This window comes from Hyperoodon ampullatus (genome assembly GCF_949752795.1).
Source record: "Hyperoodon ampullatus genome assembly, chromosome: 13".
Taxonomy (NCBI): Eukaryota; Metazoa; Chordata; class Mammalia; order Artiodactyla; family Ziphiidae; genus Hyperoodon; species Hyperoodon ampullatus.
In genome coordinates this window covers 82,545,474-82,557,507 of record NC_136926.1, presented here as the reverse complement: position 1 = coordinate 82,557,507, position 12,034 = coordinate 82,545,474, and the positions used below count along the sequence as shown (strand labels likewise).

General features: G+C 44.3%; 1 pseudogene across 1 annotated transcript; it reads left to right on the top strand.

The window, feature by feature from the left end:
• Nucleotides 1-11,035: 11,035 nt before the first annotated feature.
• LOC307062349 (large ribosomal subunit protein eL39-like) lies at nt 11,036-11,343 on the top strand (annotated as a pseudogene). The gene has a single exon. The product of its transcript is annotated as a large ribosomal subunit protein eL39-like (transcript).
• The last annotated feature ends 691 nt before the right edge of the window (nt 11,344-12,034 follow it).

The window sequence follows — 12,034 nt, the reverse complement described above, 5'->3', positions numbered from 1 at the left end:
CCTGAGTAACAGAGTCCTTTATCTCTGACCCAGGAGTCTCATGTCTTCTGGCAGCAACCATGAAACTGTTTCTGGCTAATTTGATAGCTTGCAAGGAGGGTAAAATCTCCAACTCCTCACTAAATAACTCAAATGTAGTAAATGTAATAGAATTGCTTTCACTTCTTTTAGATCCTCTGGATCTTCACACAATAAGCTTTATTTTAAAAAGCAATATGGTGACTTCCCTGGTGGCACAGTGGTTAAGCGTCCGCCTGCCAATTCAGGGGACACGGGTTCGAGCCCTGGTCCGGGAAGATCCCACGTGCCGCAGAGCAACTAAGCCCGTGCACCACAACTACTGAGCCTGCGCTCTAGAGCCCACGAGCCAAAACTACTGAGCCCACGAGCCAAAACTACTGAAGCCTGTGCGCCTAGAGCCCATGCTCTGCAACAAGAGAAGCCACCACAACTAGAGAAAGCCCATGCGCAGCAACAGACCCAAAACAGCCAAAAATAAATTTAAAATAAATATATTTTTTAAAAAAGCAATATGAATATTTGCATGGCTACAAAGGCAGACATTTAAATATAATCAAATTAAGAAAAGTAGACTTAAAGTTGCCATATAATTTAAAATTAAGAATGAATTTATAATTACAGCAAAAGCTCTAATAAATTTTTTTTAACATCTTTATTGGAGTATAATTGCTTTACAATGGTGTGTTAGTTTCTGCTGTACAACAAAGTGAATCAGCTATACATATACATATATCCCCATATCCCCTCCCTCTTGCGTCTCCCTCCCACCCTCCCTATCCCACCCCTCCAGGTGGTCACAAAGCACAGAGCTATCTCCCTGTGCTATGTGGCTGATTCCCACTAGCTATCTGTTTTACATTTGGTAGTGTATGTATGCCCATGTCACTCTCTCACTTCGTCCCAGCTTACCCTTCCCCCTTCCCGTGTCCTCAAGCCCACTTTCTACATCTGCGTCTTTATTCCTGTCCTGCCCCTAGGTTCATCAAAACCACTTTTTTTTTTTAAGATTCCATATATATGTGTTAGCAATATGGTATCTGTTTTTCTCTTTCTGACTTACTTCACTCTGTATGACAGACTCTAGGCCTAATAAATTTTCAAGTGATTCAAATCCCACTTTGTGGGCTATATACAAAAATACAGTGTAGCACTAAGTTTTCTATGTGACACTGAGTGAGTCTCAGATTCCCCATATAAAATAAAGAGGCTGATCTCTAAAACACATCAAGCTCTAAAATTATCTGATTCCATGAAAACAAAAATATGCAGACTTAGAAATTTAACCTGTAGAGAACTTTTGTGAGCACTTCTAAGTATCTTTTCCTATAACTGTGTTCAACACATTGCTATTAAATTGAATATAAAACAAATGTTCATAAATTCAATCATTTAAACTGTTAATGGAGCTGGCTTATAAGATTTGATTAATGAAATAAACTCACTCTCAATTTTTTGATTCGGATTTTAACATGTTGTATTTAAACAGTAGTACACCTATTACCAATTCATTACTGTCTTTATGTATATACATGCTAATTTTTAAAATGTACACATTTTTACACCTTTCCATGAACTTACCAACGTTTTAGCTAAAAACATAGTAAATCCCTAGTCTCACCACTTCCACCGCCTATAAGAAAGTATTAAACTATTGGTTAAACTATGAAGTAGGTAAGATCCTTTGAGAATTTTTTGACATACTGTTGACAATTAAGTAGGGCCCAAATATCTGTTTACTATTTATTTTTATTCTGGGACAGGGGTGCTGTACCAAATAGTATAATGATGGAGTTCCTTCTCTACTTTTCTTTCTTCAAAATGTGTTCATACATAAAGTCTCTTAAATATAATGAACTACTAAAGCAAAAATTTTTAACTCCTAATGGCAACATGCACATAAAAATAATTGAAAAGTAAAGCAATTGCTTTGACCGCTTTCAGCCTTTAGGTCTTAACACAAAGCTCCAATTTAAAATGAAATGTGTCAATTATGGGTTCATATGCTTTTGCATAGAATATGTAAGAGTTTTTCATTCAATCTGCATTAGAGAATAAGAGATTTTAGTTAAAACAATCTTTTCCTCATTTTATATAAGTATACCTAATAAAGAAGAGCAGATTTGGGGTACAAAAAGTAATCCACAAAAGATTTATTAAATGTATATTAAGAGTGAATATAAACCACATTCACTGATCATTAGCAATAAAGGGCATCCTGCAGAGCAATAATTATTCAAATGAATGATTCAGCCCCTATTAAGCAAATATAAAAATCTTACAAAATGGAAAGGTTATACACACTGTAAAATGATAACTTAATTGTCAAAAGTAATCATTTATTATAGGCTGCCAAACAGGGGATCTCTTGACGCTTTTAAAATGATCCAACTTAAAAATAATTCATGTTACCCACCATAGATCAGCAGGCATTTCATAAATTAAGTTGCACAATGTTCAGTGACATAGGTGTGGCTTCATGAGAGCACTAACTGAAAACACACTGAAAACCTTTATTTAAAGAAAAATTAGATTTGGGTTTCCCCCAAAGTAAAAGACTTTAATATTCACTGATCCTAGCAAAACAAACAAAAACTATTAAAAAGAAAAAAACTTTGGATGAGCTTCTAATGAAACATATACTTTTCTACCTCCATACACATGCACACAAAAACACAAGGACAATGAAAACTGGAAAACGAATGACAACAGAGTTAACTGGCTTAAACAAATGAGAGAAAGGTGAAATCTAAGCCTATTGGAAGGGAAGGCAACAGAAACAAGCCTAAGAAAAAATATCGCAAATCTGAAACAAGAGTCAGATGCTATTTATTAAAAAGTGGGGGTAGAACAGTTAGAAAACAAAAACTCCTATAAACCAAAATAAAAATTCAACAGAGGGAAAACTGAAAAATCCTCCCCCCAAAAAAGAACCAGAAAATTAACTGACTTAAATATTTGAGAAAAGGCTAAAAAAAATTAATATATCAATCCAGGAGGTCCAACATCCAACAAGAAAAGAGCTTTAGTCAGGAAAAGAAAGAAAATGAAGGCGAAAGCATTACAGAAGAAAATTTTAAATTTTCCCCTGAACTGAAGAACACAAGTTTACACACTGAAGAATCCATGAAATGCTCAGTACACCCAAAGAAGAAGAAAAAATAATCAGGCACATCATGGTGAAATTTTAAAATTTAGACAGTAACAGAAAGATACTATAAAGCTTCCAGAAAGAGAAAAAATTTACATACAAATGACTGGGAAAGAGATGGCAACTGACACAGTGATAACACTGAAAGCTGGAAGTTAGTGGAGCAATGTCTCCGAAATTCCAGGAGGAAGTCTGCTTCCAATGCGGCACACATTTATAGTCAACAACTCTTCTGAGCACATCCACGTTTCCCCGCCCCCCTGCAGGGCCACGTGACTGGCTCCGGCCAATGGACTGTGAGCACAAGTGACATGCGTCACTTCTGGGCCAAATATTTAGTGCCAGCGTGTGACCTGTCAGCTCTCTTTTGCACCTGCTGTGGCAACCAGGAGTCATGGGATGATATGCTGGGGAACTGCAGGAAGATGCCAGAGGAGCGCCAGGCCCACAGCAGACTTGGTGAAACCAAGCAATAAGCATTTATTTACGCACTGAGATTTCAGAGTTAATCTGCCATTGCAGCATAACCTATTCTATGCTGACTAAAACAGTAACCTAGAATTCTATACAGTCAGGCTATAAAGCAAATATTTAGAACATAGACATTTTATGACATGCAAGGTCTCAAACACGCACACACATGCACGCACGCACACACACACACACCCCATCACCTTACTAGGAAGCTACTAGGAGGTTAAGCTCCATCACATCAAGGAAGTAAACCAAGAAATCGAAAACAGGTAACCCTACTTAGGAGAGGAGAGAAAAGAATCTCTAGGATGATGGCATAGCTCGTACTGCTCAGCCTGTTTGGGATACTGTCCTTGCCATCTACAGCTCTTCCCAAACACCCTCCAAGAGTCAGCTCAACTGTGACATCCTCCATGAAGACAGAAATCCAAATTTCCTGGCTACCAGAAGTAAATGAAAACATCTTGCATCAATAGCAAGAAAAGAGTTGCATTCTCAAATCTGTCAGCAATGTGGTTTGTGACTCGGGCAAATTACGTAACCACTCTTAGTCTCAATTTCCTCATCATCTGCATAAGGATGAGGTTATCAGAAGGTTCCTTCTAATTCTACAAGGCAGTAATTCTGCCAATGTACAAAACCACTAAATCCTGATACAATTTTATGTTTGGTACATGCTTACATATTCTGACAGTCAGTGATATTTGGTAATAATGTTATTCCTTAAATATATATATATATTTTTTTACTTTAAAAGCAATGTCAACAGACAAAAATGACTATTGTCAGAGGGATGATATTTCCTTTAAAACCCAAACTCAGGTTTAATAACAAACACCTTCATTATTATAAACATCTAAACAAAAGGAAAATCATACGAAATAACAAGTCTACCAGTAAAATTCATCTTACTTTAAAAGTGTGTTAACCCTGTTGCTTCCACCACCCAGTGTGTCATTGGTGTGGCCAGAATAATGTCTATCACTCTAAGTACAATAGCAAGCAGCACCGAGTCATAGGTGATCTAGAGCACATGCTGAATACATCTTTTCTAAATAGTTCTAAAGAGTAACATTAAAGTCTTAAAATTGTTTTTGATAGAAATTTTATCTAATAGGAGTCATATATTCCTCTGCCTTCTTAAAAGAGACACTTTAAACACAAGTGTGTACATTAAATATAATCTCATGCTGTATATAGACAGATGCCTCTTCAATGATCAAATTTACCTGTTGGAAGATTTCAGGACGGCATAGTGACGCTTGCAGGGTTTACTGATGCTCAGGAAACTTCGTCTCCCAGGCCTTCAGAGAGATGTGGTCTTTTCTTCTTTCCTTCTTCTCTACTACTCAAGAGTCGGCTCCCAAGGACAATGGGATAGCCACCGCTCCCCAAACATAGTCTCCAAGTGTGATGCCCTTTTAATAATTTTAAGAAAAAATTTCAGTGTGATGGCTGTTGAGAGTGATAAGACAATATTAAAACAATCAGTAGGAGAACAAGCGCCCAGGGCCTTGCAGGTGGCCACATGCAGTACCTTTCTGTTCTAGATTTCCCACCAACTGACCACAGTGACCCAGGGCCAGTCAACCCACCGCTGCTTACACTGCACCCATGTGTAATCCTCACAATTCTAGTAGCTGCACCAGTAATACTTCTGTAGACTCCCATTCTCCTTCCTCTTTTATGTCCATTTTTCTCGTCTCTTTGGTCTCACACCCCTTCCCCAAACGGGGCTTCCTCAACAAGAAAAACCAAGTCTTATGTAGATATTGCTGATTAACCAGAATACTCCTTTTAACTAATCACAGTACATTTTAAACTAATTATTACTGTTAGCACCTGTTACAGGCCAGGCACTGAACTCATACATTTACATGCATTATCTCAATTATTACACCAATGTTGAGGAAGGTGCCATGATTATTTTACAGATAAGACAAATAAGACTTTGATTTTATTTTAAAAACCTATCCTACAAAATCACAGTGCTGAAATTCAAACTTCGATCTGCAACCCTATGAGAGACTGCCTTCACCAGCCGCAGTCAGTCAACCAGGTCTCTGGCTTGTCTAATTCCTAACGAGGTCTTCCTTCCTGCTTAATTCTGAGGATGCCAGAGGTTCCAAACAACTGAAGTTTTACCTTGCTAAGCTCTGTAAAGCAGCATCAAGGGAAATGTGCTCTGGGGCCATTACTCTCCTCACACTCAACTGTGCTTCCAGAAACGACAAGAGGCCTGTGCATCTTCACAACCAGCCAGTGGGGCATGTGAGTGAATTCAGACACACATTGCAGTTCTACAAGAAGATGTAGTTCTCCCTGTGTGGGGATTTGGGGCCAGGTAGTTTCAAGAACTTTGTCCTTATCAGTGCTATGATTTATTCAGCTGAGCAGATCAACTCTGCCAGGGATAAATAAAAAACACAAAAAACCCAACGGATGTCTAAGATCCAGCCAGCACATCTCTGCCTTTAACGTGCAGACAACCGTGTAAAAGCTACAAGCGCTTTCTGTACACCAAATCCCCAGTCAGTGGCCAGGCTCCATGCCATGTGTGAGGGAGACAAAGGAGAAAGACCACAGCCCACGCCCTCCACAAGGAACTCAGTAATGAATGTTGAATCAGAAACATACGAATTGATAAAATGGGATTACTGAAGGAGCTGGAAGGACGAGTGGTTAGGGAAGGCTTCTCTGAGAATGAACCAACCACAGGGGGAGCCACTGGAGAGCAGTCTAGGAAAACTGTCAAAGGGGAGCAAGCCAGAAGCAGCTTGGAATGTTGAGGAACAGAAAGGCTAGACCACACCTTTGTGCTAAGGCAGAGAGAGGGTTGTTCAAAATGCGCTGAAGAACCAGGCAGAAGTCTTGTGGTCGATGGTTAAGAGTTTGGATTTTACTTTAAACAAAATGTACATGTATTCACAGTAACTCTGACAGATTATCCCCACCTTAGTGCCACATGAGGAATAAGACTCAGAGGGCTTAAATAATGGGTTCAAGGTCACAAAGCTAGGAATGTACACTCTTCCCTAAAGATCTAACACCTCTGAAACGTCCTCTGTGTGCAAAGGGAGAATGGAAGTCTTAAATGACTTTATCTAAGTCTGTCTATTCTTCAAACATTAACGAGACCAACGGCCACCCAAAACAAACGTCACAACAAAGTAAAACGTAATGTTTGTATGAATCATCAAAGATGACTCTGATGTTGGTTTAAGGTAAAATGTGCCCTCGGTCCAAAAGCCTTCCCTACTTACTAGCTAAACCAACCTGTTGTGCAGCATAATAAATTAACCATAAAAATATAATGACAATTTCACTCTCAATACACTTGAAAACATGTCCCACTGCTGTTACTCTCTTTCTCTACCTGGACAACTCTTTCAATCAAGCTAGTCATACAAGAAAGTTTCCCCTTTTTATGACACATATGAATATTATAAATTTCTCCCTTGCAAAAGCAATAATTTTACAAAATTACCCAGGCGCCACAGATGTGTCATTTCCAAAAGTGGAAGAGGTCAGGGATGAGGACAGAGAACTGAAATAGACAATCTTCATTTCCCATAAAATGCAACAAGCAGAAAACAGCAAAAGGTAATCTGTTTAACTCTAGGTCATTTACCTACCTACCCTTATTAAGTATCAAAATAGATGCATACACACCCATTCGTTATTCGAGATTATAAATAACGTGGGGTATTTGACCTCATACTTCAGTATATTTGTGTGTTTATGTGTGTGTGCACCGATCCATTTTGCATGACTGCGTTTTTTTGTTTTGTTTTTTTTTTTTTGCGGTATGCGGGCCTCTCACTGTTGTGGCCTCTCCCGTTGCGGAGCACAGGCTCCGGACGCGTAGGCTCAGCGGCCATGGCTCACGGGCCCAGCCGCTCCGCGGCATGTGGGATCTTCCCGGACCGGGGCACGAACCCATGTCCCCGGCATCGGCAGGCGGACTCTCAACCACTGCACCACCAGGGAAGCCCATGACTGCGTATTTTTAAGCTAGTGATAACAGTAACTGCCACAAATTCAGAAATGGGCGTAACAGTTCCCTTTTCTGGAGTATGGTATGACTTTTAAATAAGATCACACAGGCACTTCTATGAGCAAAATAAAAGATAATGTTAGTAACACAAAAGTTTCCTGAAAACTGACCACAATGGAGAAAACTACCAGAGTTTTCTCTGAAGAGTGACATTACCCAACAAGACAGGCTTAAGAAGATGCTTTCTTCTGTTCCCTAAGAAGAGGGCCATTAAAGGAGCACACAGGGACTTCCCTGGTTGCACTGTGGTTAAGGATCTGTGCTCCCAGTGCAGGGGGCCCGGGTTCAATCCCTGGTCAGGGAACTAGATCCCGCATGCATGCCGCAACTAAGAGTTCGCATGTTGCCACTAAGGAGCCCGTGCTGCAACTAAGACCTGGTGCAACCAAATACATAAATAAATTAAAAAAAAATTTTTTTTAAAGGCGCACTCAGGACCATGAGATGAGTAGGAATCCATTCAGTACAGCTGAGTTTCCCTCCCAGGTCATGGCACAGCCCAGGTTGGCTGCAGCCCAGGTCAGTGGCACCCAAACCCTTTCTCTGCCCCTCCCTGCAAGGTGCTATGGGGAGGGTGCCAGGTGACACCAAGAGTGTGCCCCGGGATCCTGCAGAGGCCGCGTTTAAGGCCTGCGCATCTTCCCACTAAAAGAAGGACAAGGGGCAGTGCCATGTACTTCCCATCAATTCAGGAGGTATTTAAAGATCATAAAAAAAAAAAAAGGAAAAAATGTTTCAAAAGAGATGAAGGGAGCTCTAAAAAGGGTAAAGGTGCAGGTGAATAATCTGGGTGATCGTACCCAGACCAGTGGAAAGCACTTGCCAAGTCACAGGTGAGTTCTTCTAAGTGTCCTAGTTAAGCCCAAGGTCAGTGGGCCAGCTTCCCCAAAGGCAACAAGGAAACATTAGGGACAATGTCGGAACCAGAGGGTTGAGGCCACATATTCTGCTCTGTATATTCTGGAATGGCTTCCGAAACTTACCATATCCATGCTACCTGATGCAACACTGAGAAATAAATAAGAAAGCATGGGGAACGGATCACAGGCTATGTTTTCGGGTTTTCTCTGTGAAACTTGATAAACAACCGCCGTTCATGTTTCTAAACAAAACTGATTCCCCACAGCACTAAACAGTCCACTTAAAATTCATTCATTCAAGTAAGCTAAGTAGATTTTATGTTGTGATATTTGTTAGGTTAACAGAAAAAGTCAGGATAAATGTACACCTACTATGGTTGAGAAAACCTCAGACATTTCATCTTGAAGTAGATGGCAGTTTACTTTTGCTTGAATACACATATATCTTTATTCCAAGGAACACGGTCCACGAAGCACATATTCGGAAACCATTCACATTATAACTGTGATTATTACGTTCTCTGTCCTCATACCCAGTAAAGCGGCATATCGCCTTTTCCGGGGTAGACGTTCAAGAAACATCTGCTGAACTGAATTCAACATTATATATTTCATTACCGGAAGCCTGAGCTCTGCCACATATTCCCACCTGGCCCTGAATTCCAAAAAGTACGGATGGCAACCCAAAATTCCAGATTCGGACTAAATGTTAAGGTGGCCTACAGACGACCGCACACATTCCAAGTTCTGCGCCAGGACCTGCCCCCGAGAAATGTCAGTAGTTCTGACCCAGAATGAACCACAAAGGTGTACCTGAAGTTGTCAACACCTGAAGCAAACTGAAAATCAAGGCCCGTCTCGAGGGCGGCTTGACATCTCCAGTCCCCACGACCGCGCGAGCCCGCGAGGGTCCGGCGGCGCCTCCACGCGCGGAACAGACCAGGGTCTCCGCCCGACGCGACCCCCCAGGGAACGGCACGGGCGCGGCCTGCGGCCCCCAGCCCGCCCTGCGGCCGCCGGCCTGCAGCCCGGGGGTCCGAGCGCGGCCGAGGGGCTGCGGAGCGCGCAGGCCCCGCGCCGCCGCCCCAGGCCTTGCCGAGCCCCGGCCTCTCCCCGGCGGACTGCGGGCAACAAAGGCGGCGGCCCGGGCCCGGCGCGCGCGGCGGACGAGAGGCCGAGGGGTACGGCCGGCGCGGGGCGGAAGCAGGCCTCGGCCCTCCCCGGCCCGGCTTCCCGGACGCCGCTCCCCGCCGGCCCGGCCCCCGCCGGCCCGGCCCCCGCCCGCGGACCCGCGGAGGCGCGCAGGGCCTCACGCCGCCGGGACCCTCGCCGCTCCCCGTCGGGCGGCCTCCCCGACCCCCTCCGCGCCGGAGCCGCCCCGCCGGCCGGAGGAGAAGGAGCACCGCCGCGGCCGGTTCCCCGGGCCGCCGAGGAGAGGGGGCGGGAAGCCGAGCCCGGACCCAGCCTCCAACTCGGCTCCGCAGACGCTCACCCGGCGGCCGCCCGCTCCGCTTCCTCGCCCAGCGTCGGCGCGACTGCCGCGCTCGGCCCTCCTTCCCGCAACTCCTCCTCCCGCCTCCTTCCTCCTCCTCCTCCTCCTCCTCCAGGAGGGGCGCGCCGGGCGCCGGCCCGAGCTGGAGCCGCAGCCGAGGAGCCGAGCCGGCCGCTTCGCGCCCACCACTCGGCCCGCGGCGCCGGCGGGCGTCGGCGCGGGGGGCGGGCCGGCGGGGGCGGGGGTAGGGGCGCGCGGGGCGGGGCCGGGGGCGCCGCGGGGCCGGGGGGCCGGTCCCCCGCTGGAGTCGGAGTCCCGGCATCTGCCCGCCGGGCGCGCCCCGCCCGCGCCCGCTGGCCCGGCGGTTTGTCCGGTGCTGCCTCTGCCTTTGCAGCCTCCCCTCCTCGGCGGCCGGGCCGACGCGGAAAGGAAGATGTCCTCGGCCCTCGGCCGCCGGCCCTGCCCTTGTCCCTGCGGTCGGGCGGCGGCCTCCACGCGGCCGAGGTCCGCTCACCTGGCGCGGTGACCCGGGCCCGGTCCCCGCGGGGAGGGAGGGACGGGCGAGCACGCGCGCCCGAGCAGGGCCAGGGAGGGAAGCCCTTCCCCACACCTTGTCTAGCTTAACGGTAGAATGTGCTTATTAAAAGAAAACCTATTCCTTGTTTCAAGCCATCTGCTTTTCCATTTAGTCCTTGTTAGTGGGGTTTTATGCAGGAATAGTTCACTATTGTTTGCGCCGCCGAATTCCAAGGTAGTGTGACATAAAGTTGCGTGTTGGTGACTTGACTCATTTCTTTGGAAATTGGCTGACCTGTCCCAACATATAGCAATAACAGCAAATTGGATTTTTGCCAATGAGAAGCAACAGGAACATTTTTATTTCTCTTTTCATCAAAGAAAAGTGATTAAAGTATCATTAAAATCTAACTTAAGCTCTTTTCTCTTGTCCGCCATCCTATGTGCGGTTGAATTTGCTCCTCGCCATGTCTTCCCACAAGACTTCAGGATCAAGCGATTCCTGGCCAAGAAACAAAAGCAGAATCGTCCCATTCTCCAGTGGATTCCAATGAAAACTGGTAATAAAATCAGGTACAACTCCAATACAAGGCATTGGAGGAGAACCAAGCTGGGTCTGTAAGGAGCCTCACATATGAAGTGGCACACGTTTACGCTATCAAGGTCAATTGCTTCTTACCATATCAGATCACTAGTGTCTGGAACAGCTGCCTGGGTTTGATGGGAGAAATGGAATGGCTCTCTCCTCTTTTCTTGATCTTTCCTCACCACTGCTGTGTAGCTCAGTAATAAATATGTGAAACCTTTTGTTGGAAAAAAAAAATCTAACTTAATAATTGTTGGCTTTAAAACTTGTATTTCTTGAATAGTATGGACCTTTTAAGGAGGAAACAAGGCTAGGGAAAAAAGTCTTAAAGTTGTTCCAAGGTGAATTTGTAGCTGAATTATACCGCAGTTAAGCTGTTAGCTTTAAAAAAGTGCAAGTAATTGATCTTAATTCCTATAAATGTTGAATATATAATTCTCATCTAAACACACAATGATTAATAATTTAAAAATTGGATTGTCAGGTGATTCAATTGGTTTGTATGACTGAATAGTATATATAAGGTTGATGTCATTTGTTATATGTGATTCACCAGGCCTTCTGTCATCTTCAGTTCTTCGTTGAATTTATTACTCAACCCCAACCATTATTGTTACCCTAATTTAGATACAACTCAATTCTCAAATATCTAATCACAGTTAATGTTGACTGAAATAGAATGGTCAAAGAGCTCAGTGATAATCGTAAGCGGCAATTAGAAAAGAAGCAAACTTTTCAACCCACCCCTCTTGTGGTAAGCCGTTCAGAAGGAAGAGACATGGGACAGACTGGAGTATCAGGGGGCTGGTGTCTCCTTATATGATCTAAAGAAGGCCAGCTGGGGGCCATCAGCAGGACTTGATAAGCACTAAGGTAGCAG